Source organism: Struthio camelus, chromosome 14 (assembly GCF_040807025.1).
Source record: "Struthio camelus isolate bStrCam1 chromosome 14, bStrCam1.hap1, whole genome shotgun sequence".
Taxonomy (NCBI): Eukaryota; Metazoa; Chordata; class Aves; order Struthioniformes; family Struthionidae; genus Struthio; species Struthio camelus.
This window is the reverse complement of record NC_090955.1, coordinates 20,354,993-20,369,238: the sequence shown is the minus strand read 5'-3', so window position 1 is coordinate 20,369,238 and position 14,246 is coordinate 20,354,993. Positions and strand designations below refer to the sequence as shown.

Genomic DNA, 14,246 nt, shown 5'->3' with positions numbered 1-14,246 from the left:
TTTAATAGTATTTTCACTGTAAGCATGCAGTTATGTCTCAGACTCAAACACCCACATGTCGAAAAATCCTCAGGTATTTGGACTTACCACAATTTGGTATGCGATCTTATAACTGTCCTTTGAAAATAGGGGACAATCTGATGAAGACATCTTACCATATCTTCAAATATTGTCACTGAAAAAAATGCTCTGTAAATGGGCCATTTGGCATTGTTGAGCTCTGTTTGCTGTCTCTAGGTCAGTGAGGGCATTCTTCTGTCCTCTGACTCTTGTTACCTCTTCTCTGTTACAATTTCTCCCTACCCACCCTATTTGCATCCACTTGGTGTGGGAAACTAGCAAAAATTTTTGGTGCTGCGCTACAGTTGGGAAGCGTAAAACCCTCTGGGCGTGAAGCCTTGCGTGACACACAGACCGTCACCCGCGACCTGAAGTGATGGGGCAAAGAGAAGGTGTTCTCTTATGATCTGCTATAAGGATGGGTGAGGAGCCGATTTCCTCTCCTTCTCATTCAGCTTGAGACTGTCTGCCTGAGACATATGCAAGACCAGCAGCTTATGAGGAAATTGGTTTTAAGACGAGTTCTAACATCTGGGCTTCAGTAGGGAATTCTTCCACTGTGTGCATTTTTACCTGCTGTGCAATGTAAATTAAGCCTCTCACTTGTCTTGTTGTCTTAAAGTTATGCCTACGTGTTATTTACATATGCCTCTACAAAACTAGTGTTTTGTAAAGGTTTGCCCATATAAGAGCAGATGTAAAATTCCATATGCATTTCTGAAACTGATCGACAAAGGCATGGAGTATATATTTTATAGCATTTTTACTGCATAGCTCCTTCAGTCTTTCTAGAGGAAAAGAAAAGACTTGGCACTGACTACACAGCTGAAGATTTACTGCACTCAAAATTCAGTTGAGAGAGAAAGTAGTATTCTCATATAATGTCACGGGAGCTGACGTAATTGAAGTATGTTACAGCTTTTATCAATATTGCTGGAATTCTGTTCTTTCATTTCAGCTAGTGACTCATACTGCAGTGCAACTAGAGGCACTCACCTCTACGTCACCTATCAGCTTATTATTCAGAGCCAAGGAATTGTTAGCATGTTAATATTCTGCTGAGTGCTTCAAACATTATTTATGAAATAGTAGTTTTTCCTTTAAACAAAATCTCTTGAACCTAAATCAGCTTAATATGTTTTTGTAATCCTCCTGACATTCTTACTAGTCTATTTCTAATAATACACTTTATTCTACTGTTCCTGTAACAGCTAGCAGGGAGTTTGCAATCCCAAATCCTATCTAAAGTCTCACTTCCAGAGCCTCAGAAGAGGAGGAGTCTAGGTGAAGTCAAAGACCAAGCCCTTAGATACCAATGGAGTCTTGTAGAACTTTCTAGTCTACCCTCAGACTGATCCTTGCTGATCAGGTGTATTGCCAGAAGCAGAAGAAGTCTTTCAGCAAGACTGGTAAGTTAAGAACAGAACCTGAGAAATTTGGACCAAGCGTACTGACTTTCATAGGAGAACTAGAAAGTGACAGTCTTCCCTCTTGATTAGAGGCTATTTGGTGTGTAAAATTCATTCTTCATACATAAGTTTCAGAATTCATTCTTTCTATATAAATGAATTCTTCATATATAACTTTCAGAAATGTTCCATTTTCAAGCATATACATGTTGGCTTTCCTAATATGCGACTTAATCACAGTAAGATTCTCCTGCAAAACAGAGATGTCCTTTTTTTCTTTTCCCTTGACTGTTGCTAAACCACTGTGACTGGCCTAATGCTATTCTGTCAGTCTGCTTGTTTCTGTTAAGCATATTTTATTTCATTATTTCTTAAAGTCCCTTTTAATTCATATGGCACCTAGTAAAAGTAGACTGGAAAACAAAGTTGCATGGAATGACTGGAGCTAATCACTGCATTGGCTGCTAATTTTTCTGTTCTTCTCACTTGTGAATTGCACCAAGACTCTGATATTCACTTTTGTTTCCTATTTGTGTTGCATTTGAACACCAAGTGCAAAAGTTAAATGTCTTCCTCTTGTTTCTTTTTAACAGGCAGCATCAGCATGACTGAGCCATCTGGTTGTTCAGAATTTCACTGCATGTTTCTGACCACAACTTTATATTGGTTTACTAGCTAGCACAATTATATCACAAGTGACATTCTGCTAATGTTGTTGTAGACATACCAGAAATATCATCTGTTTTGCCTATGATACATTATTAGTTCCTTAGCAAAACAGTACTGCGATCTTAGAGAAATATACAAAATAAGTGACTGAAAATCTAAGCGTTAATGCAGTTATGTTGAAAGCAGCATTTACCAGCTGTGGAAAACTCGATCCGATTAACTGTAATTACCTCGGCTATTACCTGGTATATACCTGTTCATATATACATCTTCATTGTCATCTATCCAAACAACTGAATCGTTAGTAATGTTAACGAGGCTGTTATCATGGCTGTTTTGAGTATTGTCCATTGAAATGATGGGTTAATTCTCTTTTGGGAGTATTTGATTCTGGCTTTCTGAAAACTCAAGAATGGTTATCTGCATCTTTTTCATTGTATTCATGTCTTGTAGGGTTCTTCACGCCATTGACACCTAGAAAGACTTTTTTTGAATGGAGGAAAACCTGGACTGTGGAAAGCAATTAAGGGTTGCCTGTACGCCATGCTCCCAGGTAATCCTGTTCACTCATGTCTGAAAATAATGCAAAACTGTCCAATCTGTACTTATCAGCTTTATGTTGTAAAAAGAATGCTATCGTATTGTATTTTGTCAGGGAAATGACTGCAAGCTTTGTGACATGAGAAATGTTTTTTCATCTCTAGTGTTTTAGAAAAAGATTTTGCATCTTAGTAGTTTAAACTATATATCAATCTTTAACTGAATGCCCAACTTTCAGACTTCTAATCTGTTTGCTTGCCTGTGTACCATACTGTCTGTCTATCTTTTGTACCTATGTGGCATTATATTATTAGGCTTTTTTGTACAAGCTCTCACTTTAGCTCAGGTGCCTTTTCAAGAGTTAGGTTGCACCATATCACCAAATTGAAATAGAGTCACAAGAAACCTAGTCTGGTTTTTCACCCCCAAAACTGTATTCTCTTGATAAAAATGTTTTTCCTGACTTGATAATGAATTGCTGAATGATGAGAAATGGCTTTATGTGGTAATGATAATGATACTTTGTAGCAGCCTTCACTTGTTGCTTTTTTCCAAGGTTATTGGGTTGCACTGTAAAAATAGTTAAGTATTAATATTGATATTTAACATATGTAGATGCAAAGCCAAATGATTAATGGGAGAGAAATAAGAGTGGGCAATAGAACCAAGACCCTCTCTGATCACTCCACTACACTGGATTTCCTTTTAGAGTCACAAGAACATTAAAATGACTTTTCTGACTTCTTGTAATTGCCGTTCTTTCCCCAAAATAATACACAATAAATCTTTGAAAATTTTTGAATCAAGTACAATTAGGAATGTGTTCACTTATTTGTTGAGCTTGTGCAGTAGCATATCAATGTGGTGCCAGCCAAGATTGGTGCACACACACGTTGTGTCTGCCTGGCAGTGTAGCACTTTTCTGAGCAACAAAAAAAGGGACTTCTTGTATACAGTTCTGTCTAGGAACCTTTCTCCGCAAAGGCCCTACACAACTTAACATTGTCTTTTAACCCTTTTAAAAAGTTGGCTAGGATTTGTATTCTCTCCAACCAGAGTTTGATATGTAACCCTGGAAACGTACAGCAAATTCAGGGAAGTCCAACTTTTACCAGTATGAGTGAGTAAAGAAAAAAAAAATTACTGCAGTATGAGTCAGGGCACAAAGACCTGTTTATCCTAGCCATTTACTTTTACCAGAGGTAAATTGCCTAAAATTATGAAGCTAGGAACACTGTTTAAGGGGTGCTTTTTGTGAATTTGTTATCCATCTACTATAACAGAGAGCTACTTGGCTGGAAGACATTGCAGATATTGCATATTATAATCTAATCATAGTACTCCCTATATGTTACAGATGACACACAAAAGATTACTTCAGCCTTAAAAATGATGCAGTACTTCGGTAATGTGACAGTCTAAATGCGTATGAAAAGATAACATACTGTCAGAGATCCATTTCTCTGTTACTAAACTTACAGAACCATAGAGAAAAGAAGCTGCTAAAGAAAACGAACACTGTTTAATACTGCTAATGAATGACTAGTCATATAAATCGTATATAAAATGTTAGAAACTTACTTTATGCTGCAAGGTGCTGTCACGCAAAAGAGACAACTCAAATATCAAATTTATCAGCCCGTTTTCATTTCTTTTTTTTTTTTTTTTCCTAATGATCAGAATCAGTGTTATTTGCAGGCTGTCAGCCTCACTCCTGGATAAAAAGACAGGATTGTGCTGCTCTAAAGCATATCTCAGTTAAGGAGACAAGGAGATAGATAGAGACATCACATTTAAGGGTTAACCTACTGTATAAATACAGTAGTCACTGAAAATGGTACAGCGTGTAACAAACTTTGAGTTAACCTTTAGTGATCCATATCTGTTAATCAGCTCTATATTATGCAGTTTCTACTTATGTTTATAATGATACAACTGAATGTCCTTGGTACTAATGATGCACGATTGTTTGATTCTGTTTGTGCAGTATCGCTTAATAGTGATGTCTTCATCTCTTGGATGAGGCTAGCTAATTTATGTGCTTCTCTATGAAGAGAGGACTGTTGCTATAATACAGTGACTCAGCTAATCGAAATTGCTGACTGCTCTGCCTGAATTTAAATTTTTCCTCTGTATACAGAACCAAATTCTAGGGATTTCTGTTACAATATGCAGCTCCAAAAGAAAAAGCTCAAATATTCATATTAATTGCACACAAAAGTAACTGATTTCAATCACTATGTCAAATGTCTGTGATAAAGCTCAGCTTCCTGCAAAATGTAAGTATCTGACATTCAGCGTAGCTATGTCTTATATTTATACATGGATTCTGATATGTTAAAAGAAGCTTATGGAAAGCTCCTTAGATCCTTGACAGAAAGTTAAAATTGCTGTTCACGTAGGACAGAGACATCCTTCGGCAAAACTAAATATTTTTCTATAAATAACATTTTAGGCATTGAAATCAAAATCTCTCCTAGAGCTTTCATGGTTGGCAAAAGTGACATTGTCTTACAACTAGTTGTTGTGTAAAATCTCCTGCTATAGAGGAACCCACCAGCGTTTGCACAATGAGCCACCTTGTATACTATGTGTCACAACAGGAGGCAGTTCTGGCTTTGTGATGTTCTCCTGGAGAATGCCCTGCCAGCTGTCAAAATTATAATTTTTTGGAAAATGAATGCAAGTCAAGTGCTTCTCCTCATCTTAAAAGATGGCACAGAAAGAGGTAAGTCCTTGGAATGATATGCACATTTCTAGATGAAAACTAACATCAGTAAGATAGCAGTCAGCTAACTGCATTCGGATTAAGACCTAATATGGTGTGTTAAGAAAAAGGCTTCTCCGAGTTCTTAACTCAGCTCTAATTTTCCATCTCGTGACGCTTCACATGTCTGTCTTCCAAGCTTTGTTTTGATTGTCACACTCAAACTATGCTAGGGGGCTGGAGATTAGATTTTTCATCCCAGGACCATTGCAAAATGGTTAATGTACAAATCTGAATGTAAAGTGAATCGAGCAAAGGGTCAGTGACTGATCCTGAAGCTTGTGGATATATAACATTATAGGAGTCTCATAATCTGTTATATTTCTATTAAAAAAGCTTTAATATTAATCCTGATAAGCAGAGAAATATTGTGCAAGCAGATGCAATATAACTTGGTTTATCTACTTTATGTCAGTTTTATTTTATTTCAGACTCTGAAAATAATAGAAATAAGGTTATTCTAGCACAGCTCTTTCGTGAGGGATGGAAAGGGGGATTAATACCGAACACTTTTACAAAGCCTTGTAGCATCTCTGAGTGTCAAATGCCAGAGATTATCTCTTGCTCTGTTTCAGCTCAGTAAAAGAAGTAGAATTAATCCTTCAAATAACCCTGCAGTGGTTCTAAGAAATCAAATGCTTAAAGCACAATTATGCTTAGAGTGATTTAAAACATATGATTGATGGTAATGAATCTGCACCATGGAAAAGCTGTAAAGTATTAGAAGTTAGAAAATTTTCCTGATTTATTAAGACAGTCATATGCTGATGGAGGAAAAACCTAAACCTGTTCTTCTGCTTTGCATCCTCATCTTTTATTCATACTGATTTCAAAGAGCATATTGGAAGAGAGTCTTCTTTCCTTTTTCAGTCATTCATGGTCTCTAAAAGGAGTATAACATTTAATGAAACACAAATTAAAAAAATGACAGTTTTAAGGGTAGTTACAGCACATTAACAACCATTACTTCTTGAGTTCAATTCACCATGTCATATAAATATTGTCACTGATTCACTCTTCATCTTGACAGTACAAAAATATATCAGGTGGATTGGTACCTAGAGATGGTATGGTTGTTTTCAGGTATATGTAACTATGAACATCATAAAGATTTGTTTTTAGAAAGCCTTTAGATATGCATTTCAAGTCCAGTTGATTATTAGTGGGTTCTACATCCAATGGTAGAGTAGAACATACTTAAGACTATGTTGCAGTACTGCTTAGTCTTGGTAGTTAGTCCAGCCAAGAGAATATTTCAGGGCATAAGTGATCATTATATGGATGAGGAAAGAGCGTTTCCCTCAATATGGCACTTATTACGGTATGATTTTTATATTTTTACAATTTTAAATTTCCTTTGCTAGTGCTAAAATTCCTCTGGTTAAACATGCAATCAAAATTACCTGATAACAGGAACTACATTGGACTATCATTTATTGTGCACTGTATTGGACAGATTTAATTCAGGATTTAGCACAAAGTTATCAGCAGACATTCAGTCAATTTCAGTGCAAAAGAAGTGTCCTTCCTCACTTGGCCTAAGTCTGTGGTTGTGTATAAGGACATTCTGACTTTTAAGTCTTATGTAAAGGCAGATCGGTGTGAGTTCCGAATGCTTGAAAAGAGTATCTTTTTTGGGTTATTAATTGAACAATATTTTCTCCAGTCCACAGGATTTAAAAAAACAGGTCCAGCTGTGGATTTGGCAGGACTCACACGTGGACTAGATTACAGCCCAATATGTTATAGTGAAAGTCTCATTTTCACATTTTTCAGATCACTTGCCCTCCTTATTTTGCTTTGCTAGGTTAAAAATTCTTAAGCAAAATAATCATTGCATAGCAAATGGATGATATTAAATTCATTACAGTCAGCAAAATGAAAACAATTTTCTGAAGGAACCCATGAACAAAGACGTAACAAAATCTGTGAATAATATAGAAGATGATTATAATAGTGTACTTGGCAGCATTACAAGAAGTAACACAATTTTGCACAACAATTTTAAATGGGGGGCTTCCTTCTCATTGAATGTCACTGAGAACAACCAAAGCTATTTGAGTCTCTGTCATGCTTGTGGGCACACGTTCAGTTTCTATATTTTAAAAATAGTTTTAAGGAATTAGTAAGCCTTAACTGCTTAAAATAGACAGTAAAAATTACCAAAAAATGTTTTTAATTTATATCTTAAGCGCTCTAGTGGGGTATCTGAGATAGAAGATTTCAGGTAAAAAAGCCATTTTATTTGCATTTGAGGGAAAGAATTCAAACCACAGGTTTAATATGAACCTTTACAATCTTGCTCATGGAGTTAATGCTGTATTTTCTTAATTAGGATTCCCATCTCATTTATTGCTAGTCTATAAACACGAAAGTAGTCAATATTTGTGACCTGTGTCTTGGAGGAAATAATTTGTGACTGGAATGTCGACAATTTCTCAAAGCTCTTCAGGGAAAAAAAAAAAAAAAAAGAAAAGAAACTTGTGCTATTTGGGAGATGTGTACTGTTTTGTACACAAAATGTGTTTTAAGCTAGCTAAACTAGTATGTTGTTTTGCAGTAAATGACTCTCTAGAATTTCTTTCTGTACTAGGGCCCTAAATTGTAAAGGCTGACAGAAGTTTTTCTTCCTACATCCAACTTATTACAGCTTTTGAATTATCCTCCAAATTCCTTTTATTCCTACGAACTGTTCCTTTTTGTTAGTAGAATTCATAGGTGCATATTCCCGTACTTTTCCTGTAAGGGTAAAAATCTCTCATTCTAAACCTTGCAACTGAATTAAAGTCCTACTATTACTATGTGCTGTCAGTAAATTATATTTTATATTAGGTTGTGATGTTATTGCATTATTATTGTTATAGTTATTTAATTATTGTTATAATATTGTTATGTTGTTATAATATTATGTTGTTGTTACATAGAAAATTGACCTTCATGTTTTAAAATTCATCTTCCTCAAAATTTCAGCATAAAACATTTCTTCTGACTGGTAAAAGTTGATAGGAGGAATGAGTCTGAACATGTCCTACAGTTGCTTGTAGTTATTTAAATTTGTTTATAGTTGATACAATATGGAGGGGTCTCTTACAATAATTTTCTTCTAATTCACATACCACAGACTATAGATTTTCATCAAGTAATTCCCTCATCAACACCATAAATTCTGATTGAGGTAAATATGTCTTCTAAAAACATATTTAATCTTGATGTAAAACCTTCTACTGATAGCTATGGATATAGACAGTTTTCTAAGTTCTTCTAATGGTTTGTTATCATCTCTGTTGCAAATGTAGATCTTACTTCTGGACAACCTCTGACAATCTTTAATTTAAAGCCATTTCATCTTGTTATAGCAATAACAGAAATTTTTCTCCTGTTAAGAAAATTTCCAGATTATGATTGAAACGTTTTTCGTATCATACCATGCCTTTTAAGTTTTTCCTTATGTGGATGCCAGGCCTGGCAAGCTATATCATAAACAATATTATTAATGGTGAACACAGTGAATAGTACCTTTTTCTTTTCAGTCTGCATCCCTATGGTTAAATGCTCTCTAATCACATTTACTTTGTCTCTATTCCTGTGGTTAAATGCTCACTAATCACTTTCTAAGCCATGCCATCACACTGGGAATTTGTATTTGCCTTATTACACGTCTGACCCTGTAAATCTTTGAGTTTCTGGATTTCTATTTAACAGCTTTTGTTCATGTGGTCTTTTATCTTTAACAGGTTCTCATCTAAAAAAAGCTGCATCCTTGATTTCTAGATATATGTATTTTTTATATTAAAATGTGTGTTTTTCTCAAATGAGGCTATCTTATCTTTTGAGTTGGAAGGCTCAAGAACTCACTTGTATTTATTAAAACTTAACATTTTCTGACTTTTTGCACCTCTTGCAAACTTTCTGGAAACTATATTTTATTTCAGATGCAAAGATTTTTTTCTCTGCATGTGCATTAACAAGTTATCGGTGAATATGTTGGATAGTTGTCACATCTGAAGGGTCTTACTGCAGCCTTTAATTTAGGAAGAAACTGTAATGTAATCAATGAGAGAGAGGCCAATAACTAGCAAAAATTTTAATAAATCAACTGACAAAAGGATGGTTTCTGGACGTAAGACTTAAAGTCTTTACGATGAAGTCTTCTTATCTTCGCTATAGTTATCGTTTATAGAGTGTAGACACGGTAGGTGATATAAATACGTGAGGGAAATCTTGATATTATATGAACTACAATCTGTAGAACTAGATATTTCTGCTTATCTTCTGTAAGTATCAAACCAACATTATTTTGATTTAGCACTATGGGAAATCTGACTGCCTGTTCTGCTTTTGAGATGATGCTTTGCGCAGACGCTACTTCTCCCCAACTCCTCATTATTTGGCATTGCTGCTAGAAAGAGGTGGCAAGTGGCCTGTTCTGCTTTTGAGATGATGCTTTGCGCAGACGCTACTTCTCCCCAACTCCTCATTATTTGGCATTGCTGCTAGAAAGAGGTGGCAAGTGGCTAGATGCTTCTTGGGACACCTTCTTATGTAGCACCTCTCTCTCCTTGTAGATTTGCTAGCTCCCAGATTTATTAACCTCTGAGATACATTGCAGAATTGCAGATGTCTTTCTATCTTTTATTAATAGAGAGGTTTGTGTAGTTTAAAAAGAAAAAAAAAAAACTTGCAAAATCAAACTATTAATGCTTAATTGAAGTTTAGTACCTATTAGATGTTTCCCATGCTGTGCAGTACCCTTGAGAAAGGGTCATTCCTGTGGCAATTAGGCATGTTTTTAAACATGGAGAACATAAAAGCTAATGATGTTTTTCTTTTCCAAATGTCCTGCCCAGACCAATACTCATTTTACTCAGGCAGACATTACTCAGTCATGTATAACTCTAAATTATATTTTTTCATGATTACTGAAAAAATTCCACTTCAGGTCTTGTCTCATTTGACTTCATCTTATTGAGATAAAGTTCTCACAAAGAAAATAATTTACACAGGTGCAAAGACCTTACAATATTTTTTTAAATCTGTATTTTCAATGGAGTTCAACATCATAAACTTTGAGGTTGTGTTTCTCTATAAAGACAGATTGCATAAGGCATGCTACCTGATTAATAGTTATTTCCAAAATAAGAGGTTATAGTAATTGCTTTGTTTTCAGGAAGATTAAATATGTTTCTCTGTTTGAAGATTAGTGCAGGAGAAAGCTAAGAGAAGAGATTTATCAAGAGTATTAATTTATCTTGCTGATGGATGAATACTGAATGGGCTGGATTTGCTATGCCAAGTTTTTTCTCATTTCTAATTCTTAAGGTATATTTACAGCAAATAACGTTCAGCAGGGAAAACAGTGTTTTAAGAAACATTTCCAAAGACCAATTTCTTAAAAATGAGGTTGTGCTTGGATTTTTGATATTGTTTTTAGTTGTTAGTGCAGGATTTGACACCAAAAATGTCTACACTCTCAAATATATTTAAACTACTGGCAAAGTGGAAGAGGTAGTTGTAGTTTTGACAAATGGGATACTCCAGACTTTGAGCAGGCTTCCACTGTCCCAGAGAACGATTGATAGTATCTTGCCAGCAGAACCTATCCAACTGGTTTCAGAATTTCTATTTTTTTGCTATGGAAGTGCAAGGTATGGTGACAGCTAAAGGGGCTGTGAACCAAGTAACCTTGAAGTAATTTTTTATTTTTGTTTCTTTTCTTTTTCTGTTAATATCTGGAGGATATTTCAGCCTTGTAGGTTTTAGGATATAGAAATGTGAGGGATGCTGTATGCATGCATTTACATGGGAATGTGTGATGAAATTCATATAATCACTTGGCCTTAAATAGAGAACTGCATCAAATTCTGTTTTATTTACAATTTCTTATGAAATGCTGTGATTGTCCTCATGAAAGGCTAGTCTAAGGCATGGTTTGAGTAACTCAATAACTTGAGTAATTACTTTGCACCATTTTGCTTAATTTTACTGCTTAATACGCTGAAGTATTCCCATATTGCATTGATGACTGCAGAATGAAAACTACAGAATGAGCTAGAACTTCTAAAATGGTGAACTCTGCTTTTAAAATGCTTGAAGATACGCTTTTTTTTGAACTATTGTTTAATTGTTAACTTTAGCAAATATACAAAAGGGCTATAAGAAGATTTATATACTTTAACTTCTGGTATAAGCATCATGATAGAGAAGTAGAATTGCAAGCAGAATCAAAAGACAGATCTAGCTTTCTCAAGGGCTTGAAAAATTGGTACTCCAATTGTGACACTCCTGTGGAGTGAATCCACCTCAGCTTTTGGAACTAAGGAATCAGACTGCAACTGATACAAATCAGCTCCTGAAAAAATGAAGGTGTTCTTCAGTCTTATTAAAAATTCATTAATCACACACACTATACGACTCTTGGATAGAATTAAAGGTGGAAACCTGGAATCATTGGCCAAGAAAATCGTAGCTGAACATTCTTAAAAATTTTGGATGTAAGATACATTTCAGACTGTGTATCCCAGCCTGACTTCCCTTTGTTTAGCTAATGATCTTGGGGAAAGTATTGGTAATGCATGTGACTTTACATATACAAATATATAATACATAGTGTGTGCATGTGTATACACATAGGTATGTAATAATGTTTAAGACTTGCACATAGTATAATATATCTTGTGCTTATAAAGCAGTTTTCCTTTAATCCTTTATACTGGAATTCACATTATGTCTTTATGCTCATCTTGCTTGTTGCATATTAATGGCTTTTCAGGTTTTCACATATGTGGCATTCAAAATTAATTTGTGGTAACCAAAGTTGCCAATTAATTAGTTAGATGTTGCATCATCTTCATCTTGTGTAATCATTTAGAAAGAAAATAGCTGTTTTATTGTGAAGGCCTGACTGGATGTAAATGCCATATAGTTTATTCGCTGCGTTTCATCTAGTATTGTGGTTTACAGTGTCTTATTCTTTATCATTAGCTTCCACTTCTGTGTTTATTTTTTGCTGCATAACTGTAGCAATTGATCTTACATTTATCTATTCAATCAATTAGAATATGTAGCATATTTTTACTGTAAAATTCATAATGTTGCTTAAACTGAATAAAAAAATTGGCAGAACAAAAACCTTAAAAAAAACCAAAAACTTTTCTGTGTGACTTTATGATTTAGCTGGCAAACTTTTTGCTCTTCAGAGGAAGCTCATATATTGTTTAGCTTCTTATTTGGAGGATGAACATTTTCTTTGTATATTGTTGGGCTTACTCTGATTAAGAAAAATCTTTAGTTTTCATGGGACCAAAAAAGCCCGTTCCTGTGTAAGCACAGTACCTCTGTGTTTGTGTATGTAGTGTAACTCAGGTGTTCAACTCTGTTCTTAAGGGCATTTTTTTTTTGTTGTCTTTACATTTTCTATAGTATTTAGATAGTATTCCTTGTTAACTTTATTACCTTAGCTTTTGCACAAAGTAAAATGTTAGATTGTATGTTAGCGTGGAAGATTTTAAGTGCAGCATATGTAGAATCTGTATTTTTCTGGTTTTTAGGAAAAAGTTTATACTTATGTCTTAGACAAATTCCAGTGTAACAGTCAGTGTGACTAGTTGTCCCATTTTTGTTACTCAGCACTTCTGAACTATGTGTTCTTTTCCATAATGCTCTCTGTCTTCCACACAGAGAAATGTCTATGTTTTACTGATAGAGTTGCTCCAACATTGTACGTGTAGTTTGTAAACAGTTTGTTTGCAAAGGTTTATAAGGTATTTAGTCATCTGCAAAACAGTGAACGTGTCTTCTTTTTGAGATTGCTACAATATTATAGAAAATGAACAAAGCAACTAATATAGAATATCTTCTGGATTGTAAGAGGAAACTCCTCTTGCTGGGATGCCAGAAAATAATCAGAGATTATTAGTGTTACAAACGCTATGGTTTCAAAACCAAAAGAGTAGAAAGCAGGAAAAACAGCAGATCACATAGGCATATCATATTGTTGCATTCCTCTAGAAATACTGTTTACTGGCATTGTATTTCATATTTATTTTAATATGTATATTTAAGATATATAATCAACTTACCTCTTTTTGTGTACATGTAATTTGTCTGTTCAAGTGTGTAACTGACCAATTTCCTCTAGAAACTGCCTTTAAAATGTTTACATTTCTGTGCCTTGAGTTCTGAATTTTTTGCTTAGGCAAAATTCCTTTTAGCCTTCAGAAGAGTTTAGCCTGTGCAAGGCTGGCGTACGTAATTTGACCCTTAGACAACAACATGTTAAAAGTGCTTGTAGTTCCTTTATATTTGTATCCATGCAGTCAAAACAAAACAAAACAAAAAACATTAAAATGCAAGTTATAGCCAGAAAATCAGGTAACAGCTGTATTCATTACTGGGAAATTGAAAGATAAGATTGCTACTATTACAGCTTCATATTTTGGAATAAAGCATGAGACAAGCTCTTTTAATAGATTTTTATCTCCTGTCATCATTTATTTGTCCTATCATTATCACACGTACAGTCTGTAGCCTATCTTTTATTTTATTGCGGGTTATTCTCATGTCACTTCATGCAGAATTCTTTGAACTCCCTCTTACATCTCAGCAAGCATTATTCATGGGACTACAGAGCTCTTCTTTCTATGCTATAAATTCATCTTTGTTCAAAGCTCGTAAAGGTAGAAGTATTGACTCTAATAAATCATCATTTCTAAAAGTAAAAAGGTGGTGTTTTTTTCTATACAGGATTTACTGGACTGCAGAGCAGTAATTTTTTGTTCAGGAATTCTACTAGGCATCAGGTT

The 14,246-nt window shown here is 34.8% G+C and overlaps 1 long non-coding RNA gene across 2 annotated transcripts in view; it reads left to right on the top strand.

Annotated features, from left to right (window-relative positions):
* LOC104152695 (uncharacterized) overlaps positions 1–14,246 on the top strand; it is a 63,448-nt gene extending 49,202 nt beyond the window's left edge. The window contains exons 5-7 of one of the 2 annotated variants that reach the window (XR_011144053.1): positions 2,592–2,691; positions 5,282–5,406; positions 8,567–14,246. This is a non-coding gene — a long non-coding RNA (uncharacterized lncRNA). The other variant, XR_011144052.1, reaches the window with a different exon arrangement.